The sequence below is a fragment of the Zootoca vivipara genome, chromosome 6 (assembly GCF_963506605.1).
Source record: "Zootoca vivipara chromosome 6, rZooViv1.1, whole genome shotgun sequence".
Classification (NCBI taxonomy): Eukaryota; Metazoa; Chordata; class Lepidosauria; order Squamata; family Lacertidae; genus Zootoca; species Zootoca vivipara.
In genome coordinates, this window is record NC_083281.1 from 89517911 (window position 1) to 89531862 (window position 13952).

General features: G+C 49.1%; 1 protein-coding gene across 1 annotated transcript in view; it reads right to left on the reverse strand.

The window, feature by feature from the left end:
• Positions 1-12049, reverse strand: part of RPH3A (rabphilin 3A) — a 107989-nt gene extending 95940 nt beyond the window's left edge. The window contains exon 1 of the mRNA XM_060276326.1: positions 11780-12049. The gene's annotated coding sequence lies outside the window, so the exon portion shown is untranslated. The remainder of the gene's footprint in view (positions 1-11779) is intronic.
• Positions 12050-13952: the final 1903 nt, after the last annotated feature.

The window sequence follows — 13952 nt, forward strand, 5'->3', positions numbered from 1 at the left end:
GGGGCTTATGGGTCTCCAGCAGGGAAGGGTCTTCTTCCCCCTGGTACCTTGACCCATGTGCAAAGTGGGTTCTTGACCTTATATGTAGGCTCCCCTTTTTTTGATCCACTCACACGTCAGGAAGTTCTAGGTGTTCTTAGAGGAATGGGGCAAAACATGCCCCCTGAATTTCAGTGGATCCAATGTCTGGGGCAAGGGGAAGCCCGCCCCGCAACCCTCCACTCATTCCCAAACAGCAGCCTCTGCAATTTGTCCCTCCAGGTTCATCATTCCATAGCTTGGCTGTTGAGGACACAAGACAGAGCCTTCTCTGTGGCTGCTCCCATACTGTGGAATTCCCTCGTAAGGCTGGCTCCCTCTTTGTTATTCCTTCTGCAGGCAGGCTGAGAGCTTTCTTGTTCAGACAGGCCTTTGGAAACTGAGGGTCAGAAAATGCTAAGCAGTGGACCGCAGTCAAGGTTCAAAGACTTTTTCCCGGAAGCTGCCCAGTGGATCATGGGAACCGCTGAATTTTTACTTATTTATTCATCTTGCTAGTTCTAAATGTGTTTCGATGCATTTTCACTACTGTCTTTAACTTTTTTTTTGCTTTGCATTTTACAACGATGCTTTTAAATGTTGGAAGCAGCCTAGAATCCCATCTAGGGACAAAGGTGAGATATAAATCTATTAAATAAATCACTTTCTCCTTCCTCTCCCTGTTCCCTACAACAAGCCCTTAACAAGGGTAGAGGAGACCCATGAAAGATACCCATAGTTCTAGTTACAGGTAGGTAGCCGTGTTGGTCTGAGTCGAAGCAAAATTAAAAAATTCCTTCAGTAGCACCTTAAAGACCAACTAAGTTTTTATTTTGGTATGAGCTTTCGTGTGCATGCAAAGTAAAAACTTAGTTGGTCTTTAAGGTGCTACTGAAAGAAAGATACCCAGTTATCATAGTAGTATTACCTCTTCTACTATTGCTACTATGATAAGCAGCAGTGCAATGCGGTTCTTTGCACAGAAAAGCAAGCGAGAGGTCTCTGCCCAGAGGAGCTTAAAAGCTAAATCTCAATTAAGGGGGAGGAAACTTGAGGGGAAGGGAAACTGAGCCAATGTCACAGAAAAGACCTCTTATGTGCACTTATATGCCCCCAGGCTGTCGGTATTTTTTGAGAGGGATGAAAGCACATAGCCCCAACCTTTAGATGGATTAAAGTGCTCTGACACCTTAGCATGAAAAAAATCATGTTTAAAAGAGGGGTGGGCGTGGGCTTGCTTTCTGCATTTGGAATGGGATGGGGAAATGAATGAGAAAGTTTGGGGTGAACGCATGAAATCAGGATGAATTCTCATTGTTGTAACAAATCCAAACAAACGCTAGAGAATCTAAGCACTGAGTGAGCTTTGTGCAAGCAAATCAGGGTGAATGCTGAATAAACAGGTCACCTGCAGGAGTTCTTCCTTTCAGCAGGGAAGAGAGCAAATCATCTCAGGAATTAAGCAGTACAAATGTCCCTTTACTGTCCCCCACCCTTATCCTGGTGTGATTTTTCTTTAGTAAAAACTCCCTGGAACTTGTCACATCACAGCTGCTGCCGTGTGCTGGGCAGGATGTTTATATGGGATTCTTTTCTGGTGCATTTTAATTATGGTGTATTTCAATAGTGTTGTGCAAGTGGTTTCTATATTTTGTAAACTACTTAGATGCCTATTTTGGCATTAAGCCAGACGTGCTTTTTTTCTTTAAAAAAATCTTTAGCGGTACTCTCATTTTGACTCAAGAAAATCGAAATTTTATAGTTCAAATTGGGGGAAATCAATACAGTAAATGGACAAAAGTACAAAGATTCACAATAGGTTTAGGGGTATGTGTACCCCAGCGTCCCCCCAGAAAAAAGCACTTTTAAGCAGCGTGTTATTTTTATCAGCTAGATCAGGGGGCCATAAGCTTCTTTAGATGCTTCCAGGAAGCTCACAAAAACCAGGCATGGAAGCAACAGTCCTCCCTCCCTTGTTTTGTCTCCAGAACTTTCTATTTGGTGGTATACTGCCTCTAAACATGGAAGCTCCACCAACCTACCACAGCTAATAGAAGCAGCTAGACACGTCCACCACGAATTAGGTGCCTTTATATGAGGGGTGGTCCACCAACACCTTGGGTGGGAATCGAGTTCCCTACCGCTGCTGTATGTTTCTGCCCACATGAGACAAATAAGAGGAAGGTCGGGAGAAACAGCACTCAGACCCGCTGACACTGTCAGCAGCTCTCTGGGGTTTCGTAGGGGGTCTTTCCCAGCCTTTGAGCTACAGCACTGCCCCTAAAAATAACTCAGGATACCATTCCTCGTGGTTCCACATAAGTTACCCGTTTAAACAGGGACACTGAAAGCTGCCTTCGACTGAGTCAGACCACTGAGTTCATTTAGGCCAGTGTTGTCTGCACCAGTGTTTCCCAACCAGTGTGCCTCCAGATGTTTTGGGACTACAACTCCCATCATTCCTGACCACTGGTCTTGCTAGCTAGGGATGATGGGAGTTGTAGTCCCAAAACATCTGGAGGCACAACTGGTTGGGAAACACTGGTCTGCACTGACCAGCTCTCTGGACTCCTGAACGGGAGTCAGGAGTTGAGGATGAGGCCTTCTGCATGCAGATCATATGCTCTGCCAGTAAGCTGTAGCCCTCCCTTCCCCAGCTTTGTGGTCCTAGTCCAAAACGCAGGAAGCTCAGTCGCAAACGGTGGCAGACACCCTCCAAGTGTCCCTATTTTCCAGGGAAGCCATCCCAGTTTCCAATTTTATCCCAGAATGTCCCACTTTAACTTAGGATGTCCCTATTTTCATCAGAGAAATGTTGGAGGGTATGGAGCTATGTGACCCACCCACCCCGAGCCAAGGAGATAAGTAACTAGACAACCTTTAGAAGACATCTGAAGGCAGCCGTGTAGACGGAAGGTTTTTTAAAATGTTTTGTTACGTTTTTATATATGTTGAAAGCTGCCCAAAGTGGCTGGGGCAACCCAGTCAGAAGGGTGGGGTATAAATAGGATGACGATGACGATGACGACGATGACAACAACAACAACAACAACAACAACAACAACAACAACAACAACAACATCCCTATATTCATCAGAGGATTGTTGGAGGGTATGCAGTGGGGACACCAGAAAAACATTGGGGGGGGGCACAGAAGGGACAAGTATGTAGTTGTGTCCTACATTTGAATATAGATCTCCGTAGTGTCCATTAATGACAGGAGTCCATCAATGGAGGAGAGGCCGGAGGGGGGAGCTCCTTTGGGGGGACACCTTGCCCCCCCTCCTCTAGTGCCACCCATGGCCACAAAATCTCCAATCAAGTGGCCTGGCCCGCAGTCCATCTTGCAGACTCAGAGAGAAGGCAAAATTCGAACCCAAGACTTCCCGGTCTAGTGCAGCGCTCCTCATTCCAGGCCTGAGCCTCGTCTCTTAAAACAGCCCAGTCCTAGAGTTATATAAACCCTCGTGATACGCTGCGCTTTCCGAAACGCAGCAGTGACCTGGTTTTGGGGGGGGGTCTTGGAGGAAACCCAAAAGCTGCCTTTGCCTGCCACATCGGATCTCTTTTATCTTTTACCCCGTCGCCTTTTGCGCCGTTCCAAAGGGCCCGCCGCCCTCCCCATCCCAAAAGAGCTTCGGTGGCAGCCTCACCATGGCAACCACATCCACTCCCCCCCCATTCCCCCCCCCGCAAGCCAGTGAACCACTAGATGCCAGAGAAAGCCAGGCGGAGAGATGGAGAGCTATAAATTTGACGCGCTGCAAATCTCTGTTGAAAATCCAAAGCGGGGCACTGCATACCCGCTGGGCTGAATTTTAAAATCCATCACAGGCAGTTAAAAGGGGAGGAAAGTGAGGATACCTGCTGGCTCCCTCTCCTCCTTGCCCCCCCCCCCCGACCAATTCCTGAATTGAGCCACGTATCGCATTGCTAAAAAATTGACCATCAAACCCTCCCAGCTTCGGATCCTCACCTTCCAACGATGGGGAGAAGGAGAGGTTTCAGTTTGAACCCACCTGATTCGCCCTCCCCCAAGCCAAGCATGCCTCTCCTTCAAAATTCGAACCAGTCGAGATTTTTTCTGCCAAAAATAATGTATATAATAATCGAAGTAATATGTAAAAATGCATTATATTAGGGAAAGCGGCTTGCAAAAAATATATTAGGCAAAACAGGTTCTATTAGGACGAAAGCGCAAACAAAATTTCATTTAAAAAAAAATAACGAATGAATGCAGAAATTGGGAAAACTGGGTTTAAGATTAGGAAAACAGGAACTGGAGATACAGAAATTTCTTCCATCCCTGTCTCCAATCCAAAAGATTATTCTGGATGATAATTTGCTTAATTTGTAATGCTGCCCAAAGAAGACACTCAGGGTGTAAGTATAAAAGGAGAAAGATACTGAAATGGAGGGGGGGTAGGATCCAGCAACAACAATATGAGAAGCCAGCAATTGAGCAATTAAAAGGAGAGCTAAAACTTTAACGAGGACAAAAAGGCTTAAAATGCCAAGAAACAAAAGCAAATTAAATGAGGAGAGGGGATTTGAAAACAAGACATTTCAAAGCAGCAAATTTTAAAAGCCTGGGGGAAACGTAAAGGTCAGCAGACGATAAAAAGATCTTAAAGGAGGGATGGAGTAATGTATCCTTTTCAGTCTCTCATATTTCATAGAATCATAGAGTTGGAAGGGACCCAAGGGTCATCTAGTCCAACCCCCTAAAATATCTTCATCAGTCTGTGATATATGCTAGTCCTCATGAAAATTCAACCCACATTTTAATGCACGTGTGCAAACAATTTCCCCCCAATAAAATTCATTTGTGTATGTTATTTTCATCACCGTATACAGATGTCACTTTCCCCTGATTACACATTTTTCCTGAATATACATTTTTGTACACATTTGAGGGTTGAAAATTCAGAGAAGTATGGACTTCAAAGGACGCCTGTTTTGTTTCAGGAAGTGCGAATTAAGCAAGCTCACATTAAAGACAACCGAGCAGAAATGGATCCACCAGCAAGAAGGCCCTTTCCTTGTATTGCAGAGATCAGCCTTCACCAAGCTGGTGCCCTCCAGATGTTTTGGGAATTGTAGCCTGCATCTGGAGGGCATCGTCAGTTGGTGGAACCAGGTACGTACTTGAACGGCGGTACCTGGATCAAAAACCTCAGAGGCATTTACTTTTAGGGACTAATCAATCAACAATTCCATACATTTGAGAGGTAGCGTGGTGCAATGGTGAGAATGCTGAGCAAAGACCTGGCGAGACCTGGGTTCAAATCCCCCACTCGGCCATGAGTATCACTGGATGGAATTCGACCGGTCACAGACAGATCAAACTACTGCACAGGGTTGTGTGTGGATAAAACGTGAGCCTGAGCAGGCCCTTGGCAGAAGAGCAGAGCGAGCCCCAATGTGAAGCAATAAAACAGCAATGTTAGCAATCACACTGTTTGGCTCTTCCCCATCTCCTTTTGGAATTATAGAAACACCCACCTGTGCTGCATTTGGGGGCCTGCATCAGGAAGCTGTGCATGCAACGGAGTAGGTCACATTCCAGAGTTTTTCTGGATGAGATCCAAGTTCAAATCCCTGCACAACCGTTACACACATGAGACAGAATCGGAGAATTGTAGGATTGGAAGGGGCCCCAAGCAGCATCTAGTCCAACCCCCTGCAATCTCAACTAAGGCATCCAAGACAGGTGGCCATTTAACCTCTGCTTAAAAATCTCCAATGAAGGGAAGCCCACCACCTTCTACAGGCTCTTACAGTCAGAAAGTTTTTCCGTAGGTTTAGCCGGAATCTCCTTTCTTGTAACTTGAAGCCATTGGTTTGAGTCCCACCCTCCAGAGGAGAAAACAAGTTTGCTCCATCTTCCATATGACAGCCCTTCAGATATCGGAAGATGGCTATCATATCTCTCAGTCTCCTCTCTTTACCAGGCTAAACATACCCAGCTCCTTCAACCATTCCTCATAAGGCTTTGTTTCCAGAACCTTGATCATCATACTAGTTACAGGTAGGTAGCCGTGTTGGTCTGAGTCGAAGCAAAATAAAAAAATTCCTTCAGTAGCACCTTAAAGACCAACTAAGTTTTTATTTTGGTATGAGCTTTCGTGTGCATGCACACTTCTTCAGATACACTAGAAACAGAAGTGTCAGACCCTATATATATATATTGATCATCATGATTGGATTGCCCTCACACCTTCCAGCTTGTCAACATCCTTCTTAAATTGGCCATGCTCCCTATATTAGATACCTCTGAATTAAAAGATCAGTCAAATTTATGGTGGAGATCCATCCATAGCTATGAACCTCCATATTCTAAAGCACTACACCTCTAAGTACCAGCGGGAACCAAGAGGGGAAAGCCATCTTGCCATTGCACCCTGAGCTTCCACGGGCCTCTGGCTGTGTGCTGTTGGAAACAGGCCACTAATTCAAATGGACCTTGATTTGATTGAGTAAAGCAATTATTAAGTCCTTCGAGGACACCTTTGCTATGGATTGATTTTGGGTGGGGGTGGAACCATTGGGAACTAAAACCCATCAACATCTGGAGGTCCATAGACTACTTTCCCGTGATTTGTTGCATGCCCTCATTCTTAGCCTCAGTTCCCCCTGCTGTGAAGTGGGCATAAATAATGGTGCCTCTAATGGATGGAGAATTGAAGATAGATTAGGTAGGTAGGTAGGTAGGTAGGTAGATAGATAGATTCCAGCCTCCATCAAGCACTTCCACAAAGATGAACAAGAGAGGCCTTTTTTTTTTCTGTGGACACAGTCATTAAGACTCCCCTTCTGCCCCCCACCACCACCACCACCAAGAACAAACTGATTTACATAGAAGATATTTGCAGAGTTGAGCTCCTGGGAAAGAAACCCACATTCACTGAAGGGGCTTTTTGGCAGCGAACGCTCAGTCCATTTTTGGCACTGTACATTCTGTATGTGTACAAACTAGTACTAGCTCTGCGCGAGGCTCTGTGCATCCATTAACAGACCCATTTAGGAGCAGGGCATCTTTGTGGGGAAGGAGAGAGCAAGCAGAAGCACCATGTAGCAAGCCAGATCGATTCCACACTCCTGATGTACCAGAACCGCCCCAGTAGCCTGTGGCACAAGACCTCGGGGACCTGCGTGGAAATGTCACGGCTAATTCTGAAATGGATTAAAGCACCTTTCAAGCTCAGTTAGTAAGTGATGTCTCTCCGGGATTAAAAGGGGGAGCAAGCAGTAACTGCAAGGGTTCGACTTGGCCCCTAATTCATTCAGTAGCCCTAGCGCAGATGCTGCTGCCACACACACACAAAGGTAGCAGTACTGGGCCATCGCTCAGCCCCCTAGTAGAGCTGGGGCTGAACCCTGCTTGAAACTCCATGTGCTAGCCTGAGACGATCGCTCAGCTTCAATTTCGCCATCTTCGGTATTAGAGATCAGAACACCGACTCGCTTTACAGCAGATAAGAACACTTTACACAGATGTTGCTGGACCACAACTCCCAAAATGCCTCTCTACTGGAGATCCTGGCTGGGTCTGATGGGATTTGGACTTCAACAATAGCTAAAGAACCACAGCCCTGCTTTGCAAGGTTGTCATGAGGGTTGCAACTGGGTAACAGGCATGAAGCACATTGAGCCGTTGGAATAATTATTGCATTCCATCTCCATCACGGAGTCCATATCTGCCCTTGGGCAACCCTCGGTTTCCCTTCCGTGGCGTGCAACCACCTCAGGCCTTTTTTTTTTTACACAGAAGCCCATCCTTTTAATCCCAGGTGTATTCTTTCGCAGAATTGTAGCACCGGAACGTGCATCACCGTTCTAGTCCAAGCCCCTGCAATGCAGGAATCATGGCTTTAAAAATCCCTGACGGATGGCCATCCAACCTCTGTTCAAAAACCTCAGAGGAAGGAGAGTCCGCCACCTTCCGAGGGAGGCCTTGCCACTGGTGATCAGCTCTTCCCATCAGAAAGTTCTTCCTGAAGTTTGGTCAGAATCTCCTTCCTTGTCATTTGGCTCCACTTGGTTTGTGTCCTCTCCTCCAGAGCAGGAGAAACACTTGTTCCATCTTCCATGGGACAGCCCTTCAGATCTTTGAAGATAGCTATCCCATCACCTCTCATTCTCCAGGCTAAGCATACCCAACTCCCTCATCTGTCCTTTAATGATTATGTTATATACCCCACCTTTCTTCCATGGTAGATGGAAGATGGCATAGGACCTGGTGAGGCCCTGGGGGGGGAGGTAATTCCAGGTGGCCTCTCACCTGGAATCTGCTTAGCTTCAGCAAGGCCTCTGCACTACACACATTCAGGACCATCCTCTGTGATATGGGCTGTGGTTCCTCGGCTGGTGAGAGGAAAACACACTCTGTACATCAGGCATGGCCAAACGTGGCCCTCCTGACGTTTTGGGACTACAATTCCCATCATCCCTGACCACTGGTCCTGTTAGCTAGGGATGGTGGGAGTTGTAGTCCCAAAACACTGGAGCGCCAAGTTTGGTCATGCCTGCTGTACGTGGTCAGGCGCATCCCAGGAACAAACTCCGGAATCCAGAGCAGGGCCCAGGGCCAAGCCCATCCCCTAGCTAAGCCTTGCTGCTCCGCAGTAAAGTATGGGTCTGAAAGACCACCGCTGTATAACTGCTGCAGACTCCCATGGATTTTGTGACAAAAAGCCAGGCTCATCGTCGACAACCTTTTGCACGGTTGCCAACACGCAGGCGGGGGAAGTGTTTCAAAATCTAGAGCTTGGTCAGGAAGATCAGCAGCAGCAGAATTGACAGCTATTGCAATCAGCTCCTTGCTCTCCATGCATGCGCGCACACAGCTTATGACTCCCCAGAGGATATGGACCACAGAACAAACAAACAAAAAACCCCACAGGTGTGATTCTCAGATGCAGCAGCAGAACAAACACTGGGTCGCATGTCATCCTTACACAGACACGACCTCCATGCAGGGCAGGAGCCAGGAGCCTTTCCTCTGTCACCGGGGGACGGGTGGATTTGTGGGGGACCCAAAACTGGAGCAGAGCCAGAGCAAAGGGGGGCAAGGGAATCTCAGAAAAATCTTTCTTGTTAGGGTCACATGGAACACATTGTCCAAAAGTGTGTCGACTTGAACCAATGGCAAGAAAGGATTTTCCGGAGGTGGGAGCTGTTTGACAGTGGAACAGACTCCCTTGGGAGGTGGTGGACTCCCCTTCCTTGGAGGCGTTGAAGCAGAAGGTTGGATGGCCATCAGTCAGAGATGCTTTAGTTGAAATCGAGGGTTGGGCTAAATGATCCTTGAGGTCCTTCCAACTCTACAATTCTGTGATTCATGAAAATTTGATAAAAGTAAGGGAAAGCTTTTTCCTCTCATTTGCAGGGGGCTTTTGCTTCCTTCCATTATTCCATCCATTTCTGCTCTCCCCCCCCCCCCAATTTCCCTCTCCTTCTCAGAAGTCCAAACTAAACTGATTGCTTGTAGAGGACTTCCCTCTCTTCCATTCCTCTGTCCATTTGGGTTTAACACCATCACGACCCGCCATTTCCCTTCTGTTCTGCCTCCCATTTCCCATCTTCATGCAACTTGGCCAAGGCTTGGACCAGTTTCCCCACCTAGCACAGAATATCTTTCTCAATATTATTGCATTCCTTTTTCTTTCTTTTTTTGTATCTGTTAACTCTGCATGAATCCTGTTTAAATAGGAAAGTGCCTTCTATCACACACGCTCCCATGTTAATCATTTCTGCGTAACACAATGTGATGTACAGGAGTTCCCATCGATTCATATCGGAGCTACGAGCACGAGAACATAATATCCAAGCCACATTGCACCTAGGGTGCATCGCATTTCCAGCAGGGGCCAGCCAGGCATCTTAGCCTTTTGTCCCCAGTAGATTACCCCTAAACAGGGAGGTTCCTTCCTTGGGGCAGAAACCCATTGACAGACCTCACCTCTGAGAGTTTGTCCAAGTCTTTACAAGAATTGCCTTGCTGGATCCTAGCAAATGCCCATCTAGCCCAGCATCCTGTGGCCGCCAGTAGCGGCCAGATGTATACCTACGTAGAGCCCAGAAGGCCCAGCCCACCCCCGTTATTGCTACATGCCCATTTGGCAATACAGGTGCTCCTCCTTGGCCCAATGCCACAGCCACCTCCTTCAAGTACAAGAAAGCACTCAGTCAAGAAAGAGGGTGGACAGGGCTCTCATACCATCAATAGATGTGAAGATGAAGGCTTCGCAGCACAGGCAGCTTGCTATTAAAGATGCAGGAGCCTCGTCCGGTTTTTCACCCATCAGGAAGCTGTCCACCTCCATCCCTCTCAAGGCATTGCAGATCACACCCTCCTTCATCGTCACCCCTCAAACATATTGCCACTCCAGGTGTACTTAGAATGGGATATGGGCTTTTGCCCTTTCTTGTGCAGCTGCTCAGCTCCACAGCTCTGTGGGCCTGGGGATCAAAGATGAGCAGGGAGGACTCTGCAAGACCCAGTAAGTCTGCAGCAAAGCAGGGAGCACCAGCCAAGACAACGCAGACCCTCCAGTTCATTTCGAGGGACACAAAGCCAACCTTCCACAAGCTTTCCCATAGCAAGAGAATTTATGCTTTTTCCTTTCCCTGCATCCCATTCAGGCACCAGAACTGTAGTTCCCCATGCCCAACACTTCAGCCCCCAGTACCCTCAACAAACTACAGTTCCCAGGATTCACTGGGGAAGGTGGTGCCCTATAAATATATGGCAGGCGTGCCTAGGGATTAGGGAGTCCTTTGCTGCCAGCTGCCACCTGGCTTTGTTGTAACAGGCTAACACTGTTCAGAAACCTGACGTGAGATGCTTAATCACGGGGTCATGGGTTCAAGTCCCACGTTGGGCAAAAGATTCCTGCACTGCAGGGGGTTGGACTAGGGGACCCTCATGTTCCCCTCCAACTCTACAATTCTTTGATTATCACCTGCAGGTCAAAACCTCACTGATCCAACCCCCCCCCAGGCCAGTTCAATCAGGTTTCGGGCAATGGAAGGCAGTTCCATACCCAGCCAGCCAAGAGCCTGTTGCTGGCAAAGACAAGGGCAGCACTTGAGGCTTCCGCATGCATGCAGAGCAGGCATTGAACCCCACCCCAGCGCTAGGACCCCTCCCCATTTGAGGCAGTGGACCAAGGGGGGCAAGGAGGAGCAACAAAGCCACAAGAAGCCACTTGGAACATCTGCCCAGTCTATAACAGCAGATCCCCCTCGTATCTAAAGCACACTCAACGGGCATTTGACTTCCCGGGAGCTACAGTTTGTTAAGGGTGTTGGGAATTAAAGATTGGTGGGGGGGGACTAGAGCTCCCTGGATTCTTCGGAGGAGGAGTCCTGCGCTTTAAATGGGTGTTGAGAGTGCTTCAAATGCTCTGCCCCCAAGCCAGACGCCTGCCACTGGGAGCCCCCTCTCATTTTTTGGGGGGGGGATTGAACTAGATGACCCTTGGGCTACTTCTTCCAATGCTGTGATTCTTTGCAGGATACCGAGGTGAGGTTGCTGAACTTTCCCACGGCGCCGGGAGAGTGATCCCGCAAGAAAGATCGTTCCCGTGTTTTCCAACAGGAGGCGAGGTGGGGAGGAAACGTGGGGATACCCCTGCCTGCAACCCGCGCCCAGAATACCTCCTAAGCGCCCAGCGGCGTCGCCCGAGCCGTGACCCAACCGGCCGGCCAGCCCAAACAGGCGGGTGAGAGAGAGAGAGGCGGGCGAGCGGCTTACCGTCAAGGCAGGCAGGGCTCTCCTTCCGCAGCGGATCTGCGGCAGCGGTTCTGACCGAGGGAGACTCGCCAAGAGACGCGGAGAGAAAAGGAAAGTCCTCGCTCGCGCGCTTGTTTATCGCTCCCTGCTGAGCCGGACGCGGAGATCAAAGGGAACCTGGAGAAAGCCTAGCGGGGGAGAGGTTACATCGCCCGGGGGAGACGCCCGTGCGCAGCCGAAAGAGAGAGAGAGCATGCCCTGCGCGCGCCTCGCCGCCTCTCCGTCCAGCTGTGGCGCGAGCCCTCGCCTTCCCCGCATGCGCGAGCCGCCCGGACTAGTCGCAAGAGGCACATCAATCGCAAGCCCTGCCCCGCCTTGCCAGGCGAGGCTCCTGCTGCGCAGAGCTTGGAGGGGGCGGGAGCGGGGGGGGCGGAGGGACTGGCCAGCCGCTTGGGAGGGGCTGGGGAGGGAGCAGCTGGGCAGAAAAGGAGCCCGGGCCGGGTGGTGCAAGGGAAGCCACAATATACGCGCCGTTCCCACGTGACGGCCAACACGCAGGTTTCTCACTCTCACGCGCAGGTGGACACGTAAGCGGTTGCTGTCTTCCTTCGGAGGTTTCTAAGCAGAGGTCAGGTGGCTACTACCTGCCAGAGATTCTTTAGTTTAGCTGCGATTCCTGCACGGCGGGGGGGTTGGACTAGATGACCCATCCCTTCCAGCTCCACAATTCCGGGATTCTAATTCTGGGTTTCTAAGTGCACGGTGTTCACAAACGGTCGTTGGGCTCTTCCCTCCCGAAGGTGTGTTTTTTTAATGGATCGGCACATTTCAGCTTTCCGCAGGACGGCAGGTTTGGGGAGGGGAGAGAGAAAGCAGAGGCTGTAGCTCAGGGGGGAGAACATTTTCCTTAGATGCACAAAGTGCCTGGTCCAATCTCTGATGGCATCTCCGGGCAGGGTTGGGAGAGAAATTCCGGAGAGCTAAGTTCTGCCAGTCACGGAAGACAATACTGAGCTAGGTAGACCAATATAGTCCGACTCATACATATCCAAAGGGTCTTCCCAATGTGTCTCAGAAACCCCATCCCTCATTTTTGCTAACTGTGAAGCCTCCGTGTGTGTGAGTGTGTGTGTGTGGCAAAATCCTGGGGAACGTTCCGCCCAAATTATCAGGCAAATTCTGTCTAAACTTAGACCGCGTCCCTGCCCACAATCTTCTCTCTTGCAACGCTTTCATCCTCCGCCACCCCCAGGTCTCCTGCTGTCCCGCTGCCCCCACCCCCAGGCTGTGCACATACTGCTCCTCTTCTCTCTCAATCCCTCAAGCACCCGCTGTTTAACTCCTCAATCCTCCTTCCCAGCTTTGTCTAAGTCTAAGAGCAACTGCATTTTCTTGCATTCATCCTGTTTCTCTTGCCTGCATTGGGCTTCCCTTGTCCTTGATCCGGAACCTGCAGTTAGTCCAGAGTGCTGCAGCATGATTGCTGACAGAGTATAATAACACCTGTGCTCAGGAACCTTGCATGGTTTGCCTGTTTGCTGCCTGGCAGATTCAAAGTTCAGCTTGGGACCGGTTTACCTGTGAGATCAACACACCTCATATATGCCCACTGAACTGCTTTGATCAGTGGAACTGGTGCTGTTACAGATGCCACGTAGCACCACTTTTGAAAGAAATAGATCTTTTGGTGCTCTTTGGAACTCCCTGCCGATTGACATCTGGCAGGCACCGTCACTACCCCTAGCGCCTAATAAAAACATTTTTTGTCCAGATATGCAGAATGTTGCCGTGCCTTAATCTGCTTTTGGCTTATCACTTATTTTAATTATTTAAAAAAATATTTAGTTGTTTTTAACCTATATATATATAAAAGGGACCCAGGTGGCGCTGTGGGTTGAACCACAGAGTTTAGGGCTTGCTGATCAGAAGGCCGGCGGTTCGAATCCCTGTAACGGGGTGAGCTCCTGTTGCTCGGTCCCAGCTCCTGCCCACTAGCAGTTCGAAAGCACATCAAAGTGCAAGTAGATAAATAGGGGCTGCTCTGGCGGGAAGGTAAACGGCGTTTCTGTGCGCTGCTCTGGTTCGCCAGAAGCTGCTTTGTCATGCTGGCCACATGACCCGGAAGCTGTCTGCGGACAAACGCTGGCTCCCTTGGCCTATAGAGCGAGATGAGCGCCGCAATCCCAGAGTCGGA